Source organism: Salminus brasiliensis, chromosome 17, assembly GCF_030463535.1.
Source record: "Salminus brasiliensis chromosome 17, fSalBra1.hap2, whole genome shotgun sequence".
NCBI lineage: Eukaryota > Metazoa > Chordata > Actinopteri > Characiformes > Bryconidae > Salminus > Salminus brasiliensis.
Window position 1 is genome coordinate 16,815,548 of NC_132894.1, and position 16,377 is coordinate 16,831,924.

At 40.5% G+C, this 16,377-nt stretch overlaps 2 protein-coding genes across 2 annotated transcripts in view; one reads left to right on the forward strand and one right to left on the reverse strand.

Annotated features, from left to right (window-relative positions):
• nlgn1 (neuroligin 1) overlaps positions 1 to 15,543 on the reverse strand; it is a 263,001-nt gene extending 247,458 nt beyond the window's left edge. The window contains exon 1 of the mRNA XM_072661173.1: positions 14,997 to 15,543. The gene's annotated coding sequence lies outside the window, so the exon portion shown is untranslated. The remainder of the gene's footprint in view (positions 1 to 14,996) is intronic.
• Positions 1 to 16,377, forward strand: part of LOC140538536 (spermatogenesis-associated protein 16-like) — a 135,117-nt gene that overhangs the window by 32,111 nt on the left and 86,629 nt on the right. The gene's annotated exons all lie outside the window — the stretch shown is intronic.

A 16,377-nucleotide genomic window follows, 5' to 3' on the forward strand; every position in this document is an offset into this window, starting at 1 on the left:
TGCTCTTAGGTTACTGAAGCCCTCTAAGTGTAATGCTTGTCTGTGGCCTTCAACAACCTCAGGCGCCTGGACCTTTGCACTGTGAGTACACCTCTGGCCCACAGCAGGCTGTCCTAGAAAACCAGCGAAGGCATGATCTCCATACCAGCAGCCATTTAGCCTACTTTCCCTAGCAGTGGAGGTCAGAATCTAAGCACAGAAGGTTAAGAACCAGATCGGTGATGGAAGAACATTTTGCCAGCTGTTGAACGATTGCAGCACACATTTAAAATCCACTCAAAATCCACATGCTAAGCAGGAGTGTTCCAGCATCAGGAGCCCAAGAGAGTTGAGCAAACATGATACTAATAATAATCCTTAATGCTTCATCTCAGTAAAATATTAACTGCTTTCCCAAAAGTCAAAGGCAGAGCCCAGAGTGCAACGGCCTGAAACTGGAGTCAAGGCCCAGCTTACAAACCCAGAGAGAAAGGGGCATACAGGCTACAGATTAATGTTGTGAGTCTTGGCTTTTTGCTTAGAAGAGGAAAGGGGAAATAAACAATTAGAATAATTACGTTTCCTATCTAAACTCATTCCTTAACTGGACTGATAACCCTATGCTCTCAGAGAAAGCTTATTAGTGGTAATTATAAGTGCAGAAAGGCCAAAGGAGCTAAGATGCATGCTACTGTATTTATTACCTTTTTCTATAAGAGGTTCCCTTTGGTTCTATTAGGTCTGCAAGAAGGAAAACAGGGCAATTTGTCATAATAGGAAGACTATTTACAGTTAAAGAGAGAGAATATAAAAGAGAGACTATTTTAATGTTAAATTCTAGTCCTGGAGGGCCTAAATCAAGCACTCACTATATTTAGCAATATATTAGCAGAACAAATAAACAAACTGTGTTGGACAACAGCCTTCTAGGACCCCTGGCACCTCTGTTGGTTACTTGTTGGTTACTTCCCTTTCTTTGCCACCTATATCTCCACCCCTATCCTGCTTTGCTTAGTCTCCTCCCTAGCTGTGTGTAATTGTGTATATGTAGCCCCTAAATTTCCTGGAATGCATCCTAAAGTCTAGGCTGCAGCCATGGTTGGAGACACCTTGCTAACACTCGTATACAAAAGTTCTTCTTCAGGGCTCATTCATGTGTGTTTAGGATTGTCTAAACCAGCATGTCACAGCCACAAGCAACTATGAATAAAAACATAATATTAAAGTTTATTTGATCGCCATTGCACTTCATTACAGACCAGCCATGTGAAGAGCTCTGGGTTGCTGTAGGTCTCAAAGGATATACAAGTCATGCCCTTTGATTTCTCAGAAAAACAAACTTGGCCAAAAAAAAGGATAGCTGTTAATGCCTCAACTCATACTGGTGATGGGTATTACTGCTATCATCACACTGGTGATAACAACAGTCATTTTATAATAATAATAGTTTCTTAATAATTATAATTATTATTAATATGCTATTTGTTTGACCAATTAAATATGCTGCACCTGTTTCTTGATGCATGTCCCTTTTATGGATTGTATTTCAGAAGTCTCCAAGTGGTTGGTCTCACATGGTGGCAGCTGATAACACCGCTGCCTACCAGGGAGCTACCACACCATGTGGGAGATTAGGGTTCAGTTCTCAGAGCATTAGATACATGTAAATGTCAAAAGTTCATGGGCAGTTAAAACACCATTTTAAATTAAACCTATATGTTTTTACATTTGAATTTAAATGCTTAACTTACTTTTGCCCTTTTTCGCTGTTTATTTTTTATTGCTTTTTAATAACTTGAGGCTTTTATTGACTATGGACTTCAGTTGATCCATGTGGTCCATGTGAGTTTCACAACGGCTTACAACATCCCTAGGCCATATTGTCTCTACTAAAATTTTTGCGTACACCTTTATAGGACATTTTTCATGTTACATGGACAACTTTCTTAATCAACAAACTGTATATGTAATGATCCATAAACCAGTAAGTGAAATTTACTTTAGAAAGCATGGTCTGTATGTCTGTATGGATTATTTCTTGCTCAAACTTCCCTGATACTCTAATTCTAAACATTAAACCAATAGCCTATTTGGAAAGAAAAGCATCATTAACATTTTTGTTATGTTTTTGCCATTGTGTAACACTGAAGTGAACGGACATTCACTGAGCGGAAGTGCCAACCTTAAGCTGTTAAGTTTTCATAATTGTGTGAGTACATTTAAATAGCGAAATAAAAGTTAGAATACTTGGCTTGTAAGACTTTATCCCTGACAGATCCACAATGTATTGTGATAATGACCCATAATCAGGACCATCCATTTATTACCGTTACGCTTGGCACACTTAAATGTAATCAGCATATTGCATTCCACAGGCATTTGTCAGTAGCCAGGTTGCTCCTCGCAGTAGCAGCAGGCACAGACAGCGCAGTGGATGGTGACGTCTGCAGTGGTGCGTCGCCAGCAGGGACGTAGGATGTCAATATGAGTAACCTTGGCAATGGACCCATGAAAAGATCTACGGCCCATGGACAAGCGTATGGCGGCACATTACTCCTCTGGCCATGCTTTTAATCTACTGCAGTGGCTAGCGCTAGCTTTTAAAAGCCAGCCTGCTTGCTGGAATGCAAAGGTTCAAGGCAGAAAGGTCACATTTCTCATTGTCTCATCTTGCGTGGCCCAATGGCACATGCGCAAGCTGAAGGTGAGGGGGGCACGCTGCCATACAGCTCCCCGGACACTCCATTCAACCATCACCTCATCAATGTCAGTACTCCAGTAGAGCAAATAAATCAAGCAATGCAATCCGTACCCTTTCTGCCCCAAATAACATTTTAGACCTTACCATATGTTGCACATACATATAAGTACACACTGCTGGACTGACACAGAAAACACCACAAGGGCATATCCTTAAAGGTGCAAAAAAGGTTCTCTGAAGCAATACCATATGTTCATTCTCGTATACATTTTTTTTGTTTCGTAATCAGTGCAGCAACAGTGATAATCTGACAAATGGTTCTGTGATACGGCTCTTTTTATACACATTGCTGAGGAAACTGTCAAAGGTAAAGTGCATCTGAACACTTGTTTCGAGGGTTGTTCATTCACTTGACATCAGTGACTAATGGCAGCTGTAGACTGACACTACAAGCTTGTAAGACATATTTTTAATATCTCTCCATCTCTCCTTCACTGTGAATATCAGAATATATCTTACATTTACTTTTTTTTTTCTCGCACTGTGATGATTATAAAAATACACACCCACACAATATCGCCATTGCCCACTTTTATGCATTGTAAATAACCTTCCGCAAGATTTGCCTCAAGCTCCATTTTCCATGTTTTTGCTGATGTTAAATTTCCAGGCAAATGTAAAATTAGAGTCGGCAGCATTATTTAGGTAGAGACTGGTGTCAGCAAATGGTGAAGTGAGAAAATCCTAATGAATTCCAGTGCATGTCAGTAAAGAAGCTGGTTCAAAATGCATGCTAGTCTCTAGGTAAAAGTAATGTCAGCACTAGTGGTGTGAATCAATACTACAGGCGTGTCTTCACTTTAATAATGATTGTTGAGCACTCCACTAAGTACCTGACAGTCATTTTAACACTGTATCTGAAGAATTGTTAGTTCTCAGATCAGACATATCAAAGAACAAGCTTCTTTTAATGACTAATTATGTTAATTATATTAATTGATTATTGTTACATAACTTTAGTCAGCACTAGGATTGGAAGGGTTCCTTTAGAAATGTATTCTGTTACAGATTACTCATTGCCTGTTAAAATGTCAAGCCAAGTCAAGTCAGATTTATTTGTATAGCACTTTTTACAACTGTTGTCGTCACAAAGCAGCTTTACATAATTAGTGATTAATAAAAGACAGAGACAAAGAAGAAAATAACGTAAGACATGATGGATCAAAGACCCCCAGTGAGCAAGCCAACGGTGGCAAGGAGAAACTCCCTCAGAGCTGGAGGAAGAAACCTTGGGAGGAACCAAGACTCACAAGGGGGACCCATCCTTCTCTGGTCAGAACTATTTAAACATTAATGATGAAAATTACCAAACCAGGTACAACAGATAGTCAAAAATGGTGGTATTAATAGTGGTAGATAGTTACAAGTCCAAGTAGCAGTCCTTTTTTTTTTAGGTTTTAACATGGTCATTAAACAGGTAGCAGTGGTAGGCAGGTGCGCCGCTGGTCTGCTATGGGTGGTGGTGGGTGAGGGGGGCTGCTGGTTGGACCGGTAGGTGGCAGCTGGTTTGACGCAGAATGTCATTGTAACATATTCCCATGGATTACTATATTAAAGTAACACAATCTGATTATACATAACGTATAAAGTCACATCAAACAGTCATGAAACAAATCATGAAACAAATCTTCTAATACACACTCTTAAAATTAGGATGCTTAAGGGGTTGTTGAGTGCTTCCATTAGAAGAGACATTTTTAATAAAGAACCTTTTTATTTGTAAAAGTGAACATTTTACATAAGAAGTCAATGTCATGGTTCTTTACCAATTAAAAGGTTCCTCACACACAGGAATATTTATACCTTTTGAAAAGAAGAATATTCTTAGATTGCTAATTGAAAAAAAAAAAATATATATATATATATATATTTGGCTTATGATAGTGTGATGTTAGGGGAACAGTTACTGACTGACAAATTATAACTTTTTCTGACTGGTTACATTACATTTACATTTGAGGCATTTAGCAGACGCTCTTATCCAGCGACTTACAAAAAGTGCTTTGGTATTTACTCAAGAAAGACCTCAGCTAGTTTGAATAGACTAATAATTCAAAGATACCTCTAAGTTTAGACACTACTAAACACAAGTCAGTAAGTCACTTTGGTGCCAGGACAGAAAAAAGCCTGGACGCTTGTCTTCCGTGGGATGGCGGGTCTTGCCGAGCCGTACTTGAAGCTGGAAAGGCTCTTGGTGCGGATCGGCTTTTGACCATTGCCATCAAGTATGGAGGGGCTGGTCCGTTCTTGGCTTTGTAGGCCAGCATCAGGGTTTTGAATCTGATGCGGGAAGCAGCTACAGGAAGCCAGTGAAGAGAACACAGCAGTGTTAAAGTGGTTAGAGACAAGTAGGCCACTCACCAACTAACTTTCAGCTCTGCATACAGCCTCTGATCTTAAACAAAATAAAATGTCCCAGTAAATCTGTTCATGAACCTCCAACCTGTTTCAGTCCTGCAGGTTCACACAAAGCTCTAACCATGTTAGCTTTCTTAACCATGTTCTAAAATAAACATGAGGTCCTACCTTAGTGAGAGGCACTATATAAAAGTACAGATTAATAAACTGAAGCAGTTCGCTCACTGAGTCAGAGCTGACACTGGTTTCACATTTTGAGATTAGTTCAGCCCCTAACCGAAATAAATAAAGAGACAGGTTCTGCTGTGGAGTCTGGCTGTCTCTCTCTAGCTGTGTCAGTGTCGCTGTGGTTTAGTGAGAGTGGATTTTGTTCAATAAGCGCTAAGAACATGGATTCTCAATTTATTTGGCAGGCCGGATTATAACCAGACACCACATGCTGTTTTGTATGCTTACCTTCTACAATCATGGATTATTAATCAAAAGATACATAGAATATACCTATTATTACTGTTCATCAAACAACTGGGACATAATGATCTCTAACTTGTCATCATGTTTTTCCACCAACTGCCATTATGCTAGAGCATCCTTTAGGGGAAAGGTTAACTTCAGTAGCTACTGAATAATCTAAATAATTCGGAAAAGAAGACATCAGTCATATATATATCCACCATTTTTGGAATGAGCATTAACAGAGAGGTTCAACATTTACATGGACAATGAAACACAGGACTGAATGTTGCTATTTACAAAATACTTTAGAGATATGCAGTGCACTAAACCAGTCTGCACCTACAAATAATAACAACACTACTGTGACATTTACATAGTAAACAGGGAAAATTCATCTATTTTTTTTTCTACAAAATGCCAGTGCAAAAACAGACAGAAATCCACAGGTCAAACTAATATGTCCGACAACTGTGTGCCATTAGAGGAAAAGGCACCAATTTGCAAAATTATATAGCTGTCTGTCTGCAGGACAGGGAAACATCTCTCTTCAAACAAAGTGCCACCTAACACATCTGATGCTACCAAATAGCAAAACTGCCAGGATATTTATAATGTTCACTGACTCACCATCTACCCAAAGAAATATTTGAAACAGAGACCAGTTTTGGGTGGGTCAGTGAATGATGGAGAGGGCAAAACATTACAGAGACAAAAAAAATTAGTCTGGGTCCTTTCAGTTTCATCCGTCAACTTCTTCAATTCTCCCAAGCTTTAACTCTTAACAGACACCAAAACATCGAAGAACAAGTTGTTCTAACAGCTCACTGATTAGACGCCGGTCACTAGGCTCCACCATGTAAAGTCATCAACAACGTCAGTGCTCCACAGGACAGAGCTCAGGACAAGGACAGAGCTAGGAAATACATGGCTTGCACCAGACAGACCAGTCCACAACAGAACAAATCATTCAGCATGCTAATGAGGCCTAATGATAGTCATCCCCCTGTTGTTTGGTTCCATTCTGGATACACTCTACCAGAGAGAGTGCTTAAATGAGATCCTTGCCATGTGCCGGGTGGGCAGAGTGACAGTCGAGCAGGATATGAGGCATTATTAATTGTGCTGGTGACTGGGCACAGCCTAGCTAATCGACCGGCAGGGGCCTTGTGTTAGTCAGTCATGGGCAGACGAAGGGCTCTCGCTGTGCTCCACCAGAGAGAATAACACAGCTTCCCCTGTGTGTCTTATAGATTAGGACTCCTCATAGCCAAGATGTGGCATCAAGAGATGCAAAATGAAAGACACTTCATTAATCAAGCAAGCGTGTGTGTCTACGCTGGAGACAGCTGTGTTTTAATTAACATATTGTGTTCTGGGCTAAGAACATGATTGCTGTTAAGTAGTAATGTGATGCAGTGACCCTTTCTAGAAGAAACAACGTGTTGTTTAGATTAGCATGCAATGCCTAGGGCAAGTCGCTAACACAACACCAGTCAGCAGTATGGCTCATCCTCATTAATGCACAAAATGGCAGGCAGTTTCAGGTTTTTGATGACCCACCTGTAGATGATAGCATGAACGCAAACTCTCTACAAGAAAACCAGTGCTGCCGGTATAACAGAGTTAGAATAACATGTTTAATAAAGTATGCATTTAAAAAGGTATGCACTGTATCTGTTAAATGAGTTTGATCTCTGAGTAGTGCTGGGTGATCTGACCTCATATCAATATCATAATTAATGCAACATTTTACCTTGATTACAATTACTGAACAATTACATACGCTGCTTCAGTTGCTCAGTATTTGAGTTCTCCATGTTGCTTCCATGCCGCATGCTGGGCAGGGGAGTCACGTGACTACACTCACAGTAGTATGTTTTTTTTTAAAGAGACAGTACATAAACACACACAAACACAGTGGAGAAATTAGTAACAGAATTTTAAAATGTATTAATCGATACAAAAAAATGAAATAATCAATATGGGCAAGATTGCTGTTGGTTCTGAATGTCAGTTTTAGATCATTTTCGAATTATTGCCCAGCCCTAGCTCTGAGACAGATGACCATGAGGTCTGTCTGATTATTTCCCATGAGTAAAGATGCATTATTAATTTTGTTTCAAACAGCTACACTGGTTACACTGCAATTGCCCCTAAGTTTCCCGATCAGCTTGATGGAGATGGTCACAGGATGCTCAAATTAAATTAGTGTCAAAATGGTGAGCTGTTTACATAGAGTGAGCTATGTCACTCTACATCTTCTGCAATCCTGTAAATCAGCTAAGTGAGATGATAAACCAGATTTAAAAACCAGGTTTACTAATCAGTGATTGTTACGAAAAGGGGCTTTTAATTGTAATTAAAGTACTGAGACAAGAAAGTTCTGTTTATCTGGCATTAATGACAGGTGATAATTACTAAATTAATAAAGTGCTCAGTTGCAGAATGGACATGGTGAAATCATATATTACAAAACAAAATGACACAGTTACAGAACAGTCTGATGAGATTCCTAGCAGACAATGGGTAAGGCTGGAACTGCCAGAATTGGCTTGAGAAGTGACCCAGGTCTTAATGCCTGAGGAAATTCAGATTCAGTTTACAACATACTGTTCCAGTACTCAAGTAAGACACCATCAGGCTCGCTGCCAGCAGACTTTTACTCAACTTTACTTAAGCTGAAAAAGAGTCCTGTAAATTACTCAATACTGGATAGTGGATACTGCATTTACAAATGACCTGTTTGTGCTGACAAGCACACTTATCAAATGCAAGACCATTCATTAGTGGAGTGCAAGACAGATACAGGAAAGAGGCAAATATCAATGCAATATATGACCTGTCATTGGTATGCCTGATCTGTCACATTTGCAGCACCATAATAGTGCTGCTATGGCTAGTCAAGAAGGTGTTTCGTGCCTTGATGGTGGATGCACAGGTCAGGAAGAACACTTCCCCACTGATTCTGATGTTGATTGTGCAGTACATTTGCATGGCTGTGTGAAGGCTCCAGAAGAATAGAAAAATGTTGTTTTTCAGAACACACAAAATCTCAGGGGCAGTGATAGCCTATTTTATACTTCTGTTGTGATGGAAACAAAGTGTCTCTTAATATTATGCTAGACAGTGGATCAGTGGCATGTATGCTTAGTGATAAAGCAAAGTAAAAGCTAATTGAAGCTGGAGCTGTTAATGAAATGAGTCAAACGGACACTGATGTTATACTCATTGAATGTGGTGGTGGCCATGTAGAGCCAAAGCCTATAATAGATCTTGACGTGTAGATCTATGGCTACAAGGTATCTGTTCCTGCCCAAGTTGTGCAAAGTCAATAAGACAATCTAATTGTTGATACTAAACACATTCCTCACCAATTTAGACAAGGCAGGAACTACTAGAAGGTCATTTAGTTCAATTCAAATTTATTTACATAGCGCTTCACAACAAATGTTGTCACAAGAGAGATCTGGGCCCGAGCCCCTTTTGAGCAAGCCAGTGGCGACAGTGGCAAGGAAAACCCTCCTCAGATTTCAGAGAGAAAGAAAGGAACCAAGACTCAAAGGGGAACCTATCCTAACCCTCTGGTCGACACGGATCACACAACAAAAAACAATGCAAGTAAATGCAAGTAAACGGTTATAATAGTCTAAGCAGTCTGAGCAGTTTCTGCTACCAGGAAATACAGCATTCTCTCCAGGCAGTACTGTCATTGCAGAACCTACATGTCCTCCTGCTCTGTTCCCAGGGGGTTGATGCTTGCTCAGTTAGTGACTCCTTTATGGGATGATAGATGGGTCCCATTCAAGATATCAAATGTGTCTCCTTGCATGTTTTCAGTGAAGTCCAGATCACAAGCTATAGTCAAGCAGCATCAAATGACTCTAATGTTCGTGGATTCAAAGGAACACCTAAAGATTGTGGGACTGAGTGAGCCTATGACTGAGTAAGTTCTATGAAATCACACAAGAATAGAGGGGCAAACTGGAGAACTTGGTTGTAGAACATGAGGACATGTTCTCTCATAATCATCTTGACTGTGGAGCAGCTAGGGGGTTGTTTTCTGGATCCACCTGGTGGAAAAAAGCCATTCAAATTACAGTTTCACAAAGTACCCAAAAGTACTATCTCACCACTTGTTTTCATATGGAAAATAAATGGCAACTTGAGAGTGTTTACAGACCTCTGTTGTCTAAACAAAATAAGCACTGAACGATGCAATCCATTCACACACCAGGTGTATTGCTTAGCTCACTTGGAGGAAATGTGCTATTCAGTAAAGAAGATCACATGATCACAAAAATGTTGCACTCAGCTAAGCAAGTTGTTCTCCAGTGGCTGGACAATGGCTCATCAGCAGGCATTTGACATGCTGAAATTCTCCTTGCACAGCTTTATCCCGTCACATCCTGATCTACAAGACATTTTATTCTGTCCACAGACACTTCTCAAGATGGTTTGGGAGCTGCTCTTTCAAAAGTTCCAAGACGTGAATGCAAAGCTAGGCCCTTAGACTTTGCCAGCAAGTCCCTCACACCAGCTTAAAAAAAGTAAATGGCCTGTGTGCAACAAATTTAGCCACTGGCTGAAGGGCCATGTCTACACAGTGTGGACACACAACAACCCACTTACCCACGTAAGTGACAAACCCTGAACTTGACTCTTGTCAACAGGAATGGATTACAAAGTTAGCTTCATATGAGTCTGATATTAATGTTTCCTGACCCATGAAACATTTTTACAGACGCTCTCAGTCACAAGCTATTTTTAAAGCCAAACACTGGGCAGAAGATCCCCAACAAAAAAGCTCCCTACAATAAATTACTACAAATTTTGGCCAAGATGGTTTCAGATGGCAAGTTTTTCATACTTGTCAAGTTAAGAAAAAATCATTCTTCTACTTCAGACAAAGTATCTGCTATCCTGGAGACATACAGTGTGTGGAATTCTGGAGCTAAAGCACAGGCCACTGACTTGTTACATAATTCTTCTTGGCTGGCTTCATCTGATGCTCAGGTTTTACCATACTCAAAGGGAGATCTGCAGGCAAGCCAGCTAACAAATGTCATATTGTCAAAAGTTCTATGCTATGTAAATAGTGAATAGAGACCTTCAAGAAGAGAAAGAGAGTCAGAAAGCCTATGATTAAAATTATGCAAAAATTATTGCAAGGAAAAATAGTGTCAATGCCAGTTCAGACCATCAAGTACAATTAAGGACGCTGGCACTAACCCATAAGAGATTCTTCTGGCCTGATATTGATAGGGATGTTAAAGATAATGTTCAATAGTGCCCTAGATGTGTCACTGATAAGTCTGCTGATCCTAAAGGCAGAACTCTGTTAGAGAGTATCAATATGATGTCACCTTTGATATCATATGTATTGATTTCTGGTGTGCCTAAGACTGCAATAATAAATCTGTTGAAGTGCTTGTGGCCACAGATCATTTTACCAGGTTATCACATGCATTTCCCTGTAGCTGTCGCTGACATTTCTGTACAACTGCACAGTTCTGTCTGATGTACCCACAGATTTAATGTTCAAGAACATTTTAAAAGATCCAAAAATCAGCAGTTATTTCAAACCACCGACTAAAGATCTTAAAGACTGATAAACGTTGTGCTAATAAAGGACAGTGTCCTCAAGCAGAGTTTTCCAACCATCATGTAAAGAGTTCATCAATCACAGATGATGACCAAGTCTTAGTTGCAAACAGAAATAAGTGAGGTAAGTGCAATACAGTAGAGAGGTGAAAATCAACAGTCTACACAGTTGTCAGCATGAATGGTCCAACTCATTTGAACAAAATCCATATGTCTGTAACAGACATGTAGGGAGTTGTTCACCATAATCCTTAACCCCTTAAACAACCTATGGACCTCCAGCAGACCAAAAGTTACAAATGACAAACTTCTATTACCAAAGAATCCTTGTAGTTACTAAATAATATTCTTAGTGTGTAATAACTCTTGCTGCAGTGAAGGGTTAAACATGAAAAAATAACTTCAGATCACTCTTTTGCATGGTCCCTATCTGACAAACTAAATCCAAATCTAATGACGTCCCTGAGATGAATTTATTTCTGCTTGATACTCGCAGTGCTGGTGATACACAATGAAGAATTTCTGGGTGAATGAAGAACACTGGGTGTCTAGTTTGCCATGTAGTGAGAGTAGTGTTTGAGACATACTACTGATTCATTGTTTCATTGCTTCAGAGAACAGAATCCCACTGGACCTTCCAACAAGACAATTATCCCAAATTTGATTTCAGAAGAAGTCCTGGAAGATTCTGGAGTGATCGTCACAGTGGCCTGACTTGAACCCCATGGAAAATCTTTGGTGGGATTTAAAGAAAGTGGTTGCAGCACACAAACCCAGGAATATTACTGAACTGGAGGCCATTGCCCATGAGGAATGGACTAAGATTTGAAAGTGCAGTAGTCATTACAAGTGCTTTTTGTGGTGAATTAAGAGACAGTATGTGTTATCGTGGGATAATTTCAATTTTAAGTCAGATGTAATGATGAAGTTCATCAGTTGGTTTCAGGTTTTCATATTATTGCGTTAATTTATTTAAAGTGCCCTTGGAGGTGTGTTTGCTTCGGTTGTTTCTTTTTACTTATCTTCAAAAATGATGTGTCACCAAATACAACATTCTCAGGTATTTAATATGTCTACGTGATATTGTAATTTTATTTCTTGTGCGTAACTGGTAGAGAAATAAAGTTGGTGGGAAGTCGGTAGTGAAAATGTTTGTAGAAAACTTCCTCCCTAGCTAGGATACTCCTTATAGCTTGTACATCTCCATCCATTTTTTAAACATATTTCTTGCATTTCAATTGCCTACAGAGGTGGGTGAGTATCTAAGCATTTTGGTGAAATTCAGTGGGGGAAGGTGTAACAGAGACAGAATTACATGTTCAATAAAACATGAGATTTTCATCAAAAGCACCCTATTCCTATTACAATTACTAAATAGTTTTGCAAAATAAACATTCAAATAGTTATAGTCAGCATTTCTGTACGCAATGATGTCACTGTAGACTATGTCCTCCTGCTATTAATGAACACCTATCAAATGAGTTTGAGCTCTGAGATGGATGGGTGTGTTTTCTTTTGCGGATTAAGATTTCTGCATTTTAAATTCAATTTCATAAAACACCGAGCAGAAAGTGAGTCCTCCTGTGTGACTACGTTTATCCCTGGACAGCGGTGGTTACAGCCAAAATACAATAATTCAGGCTATTCTGATTAATACATTTCATGTAAATGCCTTAATTAATGCCTTTCTTTTTTTGATGAACCATCTGAACACTATATTGTGCAAAATCTCTCTATAACAACAAACAATTCAGGCAAAAATATGTCAGACAACTAGTGTTAACTAAAGAGAGACTTCAAAGAGGTTATAAATATTTAAGGCCAGTTTTCTAGGTACACATCAGGCCTAGCCCTTAAAAAATAGACCAAGACTAGACTGAGTAGGTTTTTGTGTGCTGTTGAACACTGTACTATTTTTAACTGGCTTTTATGAATGCACTGAACAACACTGCATGTTTTGATATGTCTCATGGTGTTTACATTAGGATAAAGTAACTTTATAAAAACACTGCAGGTATGACTTTCAACCTGACTTCACTCGAGTGATGTAAATTATGGGTTATAAGCCCTAAACTCAGAAACATCACTTATTATTTACCAAAAATTTCATATATAGCAACAATGTTTTTCTGTTGTTTTTTTTTATTATTTTTTGTCCAGAGAACTGCTTGATTTGTAAAGCACGAGACAACAGGAACACATTTGTGTCCAGAGAGCTTGACCCGGTGACTGGTGGTAAAACATATTATGGCACCACAGCTGTTCACTGGAGAATAATTCATAGGGAGGAGTGCACGACCCTGAATAAAAAAAGACACACTTTATTAGTTATAGGTGGAGGAGCCTCTTTGTGCAGACACTTTCATCAGGGAAACCTCAAGAGAGAGGGCCAGGAGGGTCACTGTAATGGTTGCATTAGCAAGACCTCACACACAGCAAAACAAAGCATTCACATGTCCACTGCACTCTAACCACTCATTCATTCCCTACTCTAGTAATTTAACCGCCTTTAATTCAAAGCTGTTGTTTGAAAATGACAAAGACTAAATATAAATACAGAGATACTGAATCTAATGTAGATTCCAATATGACCTCCTTGTCACTCATTTCAAATCTAATTCCAAAACACCTTTATTTGAAACACCCACATAAATGTATTGGGGTAACTGCTTGTGAAAGTAACCCATTTATTTAAAAAATAATAATAATAATAAATAAATAAATAAATAAATAAAGGATTTGTTAATTTAATCATGGTTGTCCTAAAATGCTTCTTGGCTCAATTCATTGTGGGATAGAACAATTACATGATTGCAGCCGTCATCGTGCCAAAATGAGTAATACCCTATTACTTTGCAATGATGCTGCACTTACAAGGGACCTGGCAGCAACTTATCAGGACGACTAATGAAAGTGAACGTAAATATTAGAGGTACACTGCCATCTACAGGAAAAAGTTCGAGAGGTCGGTTGGAGGGTTTGAAACTGCCAGTGCACACAGCTCATATGAAACCTACGCTTTCTTCAGTTAATCAGATCTTATCTTTTGATTAAAATCTCATTTGTAATCTAGACTGCTGCGCGCAAATGACCAGCCCTGCCCATGGCTTGATTAATGATCAAGGCTTGCCCAGAAGACTGAGAGTTTACTAGGAACCCACTCTTATGTACTGAAGACACTGACATTACTGACATATTGGCATATTTCAGTTCTTCTCTTGTGCTTGAACTGAACTAAGCACGCCCGAAACGCTGTAGTGAATCTGCCACTCGCTGGATGGCCTTGATTGGCAAGTTGGCGGAGCCACGCTTAGATCAGGACCATGGCCAGCGACGCAATGCCTGCCTGCCGGTCCAGCCTCTAGTGCAACTCGTCTCTGGAGGAGGTGCACACTAACAAGCACCGTGCACGACTTGGTTCCCATGAGCAAAGAACAGATCCCTTCTAAAAATATCTCGCTGACATTTAAACAAGCATACGTTGGCCAGCCGCGGGGGCTGCAGTGTTCAGCGAAGGGCCAGTTTCTCTGGGCTAGAGTACGACTAAGAAAAGCAAACTGATGACCAACACACTCCCACACACGCGCGCACGCTCGGCTTATATCCCTTATCAAAAGTGGACAGTACATGGCCCTTGAAGCGATTAGGAAAATGCCTCATTTTCCTAAAGTTTTGAGGCCATATTATTATCATCATCGCGCTCAAGTCTAGATGAGGTGATGGAAATGACGCTGTGCCGACGACCTGAAGCTCGATTTCCCTCCACAGCTCCGTGATGCGTTTTGACACGTTTACGCGTAATGCCGCGATAATCGGCGCAAGAAGCCGTATCGACACCTACCTTTTCCACAGGATTATCCCGATGCCATGCGCACACTGGCCAGGAGAAAATCCTCAGCGCGTTCAACGCCACTTTCCACTCGCACATCAGAAATCCCAAAATACGCGCAGTAGACGTGCGGCGTCGTTGCAGTGGACCTAACGAGGGGAGTGGTGAGTGTTCAGCCTGATCCCCCCGACACTCATCAACCAAGCCACAGAGTTCACGCGCTCTTACGCTGCGCTGGCCAACACGACTTACTCCCAAACACCATTACCCTTCCACTGCAAAGTTTCTCACGCGCGCTTTCCTCCAGCGCTTCACAGGGTTGCATCCGCCAACGAGCAGCGGAGAGGTTCAGTGAGTCATACGTGACGTTCCGGTCACTCTCGGGGCGCTGTTATAAAGCCAGCTCGAGGGACCGACTGCAAGATCGTCTGGCTAAAGGCAGCGCACAGCCGCGCGCGCGCGCGCATACGCAGCGTTGGCCATTAGAGACCGCAGCGCATTTTCTCAAAGTGCTGAAAAGCCAAGCCTCTCTCTGCACGAAGCTCCCACGGACGTGAAAGTGACGCAGATGGTGCTTCGAAAGGTTCACGCGCATTCCGGTGCTGCTTTGGGTTTCTTTCTTTTTTTTTTTTTTAAACCCACCTGTATTCAGACATGTCCGGGCTGCTCGTGAGACAGATCTAGCCAATCCCTGAGCGGGAGGCAAGGCACTGGTAGCCAGTCTTAAAGAACTGGGCTGGGTTTTACAGAATACGGGTGGGGGGTGGTGGGGGGTGGTGGGTGGTGGGGGTGGGGGTAGGGATAAGGCTTTATTCGTTTGGTTTGTTTGGACCCGTTAACTCGTGAACTTTTCACGTTAAAGCACAGGAGCAGACGTCCTAACAGAGCACAGTGATTAGTGACCGTTCTCCAGTCCATTAGAGACCCACCGCCCAGCACAATTTCAACTATTCCCTGCTCTAACACACCTGATCTAGCTCATCTGCTGATTCTCCAGCTCTTCGTGAGTTGGATGGAGTGTGTTGTGGGTATCAGAGTAGCTGAAAAACACTGCCCTAAGTGACCTGATGCTGAATGGTTCTTTAGAGAATCATCTACTATATGAAATATGTGAGTGTGAAGAACCTTTTTTATGTAAAAGGCCCATAGTCTATTTTTTTGTATCTTATTTGATCCTCAAAGGTCCATATATGACATTTTTACACGAGTGAACACTACCCTATTTACCCAAGTAAATAGTCCTTTTTTTAAATATGTCTAAATGCTGTAAGAAGCTATTGAACTAGGTATAAGGAAATACTTTAAAATATTCAAAATATTTATTTGAGTGGAATAAACCTAGTTCAATTGCTTGTTACCACATGAAATCTTTCTTTTTAGGTTGAACAGATGA